At 45.4% G+C, this 964-nt stretch overlaps 1 pseudogene; it reads right to left on the reverse strand.

The window, feature by feature from the left end:
* LOC101567604 overlaps nt 1-956 on the reverse strand; it is a 12,404-nt pseudogene extending 11,448 nt beyond the window's left edge.
* Between the last annotated feature and the right edge of the window lie 8 nt (nt 957-964).

A 964-nucleotide genomic window follows, 5' to 3' on the forward strand; every position in this document is an offset into this window, starting at 1 on the left:
TTGAATCAGCCTCCAAATGGATATCAAACGTAGGGCATGATTTTGGAATCTGAGGTTTGCTAATTAAAATTACCAAGAGATCAAATAGTGTTCCCTTCTTAGCTGCAAGTGTGTTCAGGCGTGATGATTCAGTTTCTGTCTCTCTGAACATCAGTCCTAGAGTCTGTGTAATTTCAATGCATGCCACCAGCTCATCAGCCCTCTGGCTTTTATTATGCAGCTCGTTCTTATCCTTAGGCTCCGGCAAGTACTCGTGAAGTTTGTTCACAAGGAAGTAGAAAAGGTCACTGGTCTGTATGGCTTCTGACTTCTGATAACAGGCCTGAGCTCGGCAGCATGAAGGAGATCTTGCAAAAGAGTAGCTTTTATAACATAATTGTTCCATGAACTTTTTAAGTGCAGAAATAGCGATGAGGTTGTGGAAACTACATACAAGTGAAGTTCTGACTCATTTTTCTCTAGGCTTAAATCGCTCTCCAAAGAGGAAACTGGGCAAGAATTTCCTGAATGAAACTCATTTCTGTTCCCATCACACTTGAAAGAGATTTCACAGGGGGAGTCTTTGTGATCTGGAAGTCCTTGGGGTTCTTTTGTGTCTGATGGACCAGCTGGTGCACTGACAGCCCTGCTGCAGCTGGTGTGGGCAGACAGCTCCTTCCTGGGGGCGCAGGTAAGGGTCGGGAGGCACCTTGGCCCTCAAGGCATAGATCCTTGATGTCTGGAGGAGGACTGGGAGTTGAGCCCCCGAAGACGCCCTCCCTCTCCTGGGTGCACCTGATGGAGGATTTGTTCAGGCTTCTGGGATCCTCACCTCTCCAAAAGCTATGGCCATCATTCTCTTCCTTGACCTTATTATTGTTAGCTTTGGAGTGATGAAATGGAAATAGGAACTTCCTGGCAGCTTTTGATTTTCCATACTTTTTTTTCAAACCAGTTGAAGAATAGATGATACGAATGTGTTGGT

The sequence above is a fragment of the Octodon degus genome, unplaced genomic scaffold (assembly GCF_000260255.1).
Source record: "Octodon degus isolate 3935 unplaced genomic scaffold, OctDeg1.0 scaffold00268, whole genome shotgun sequence".
Classification (NCBI taxonomy): Eukaryota; Metazoa; Chordata; class Mammalia; order Rodentia; family Octodontidae; genus Octodon; species Octodon degus.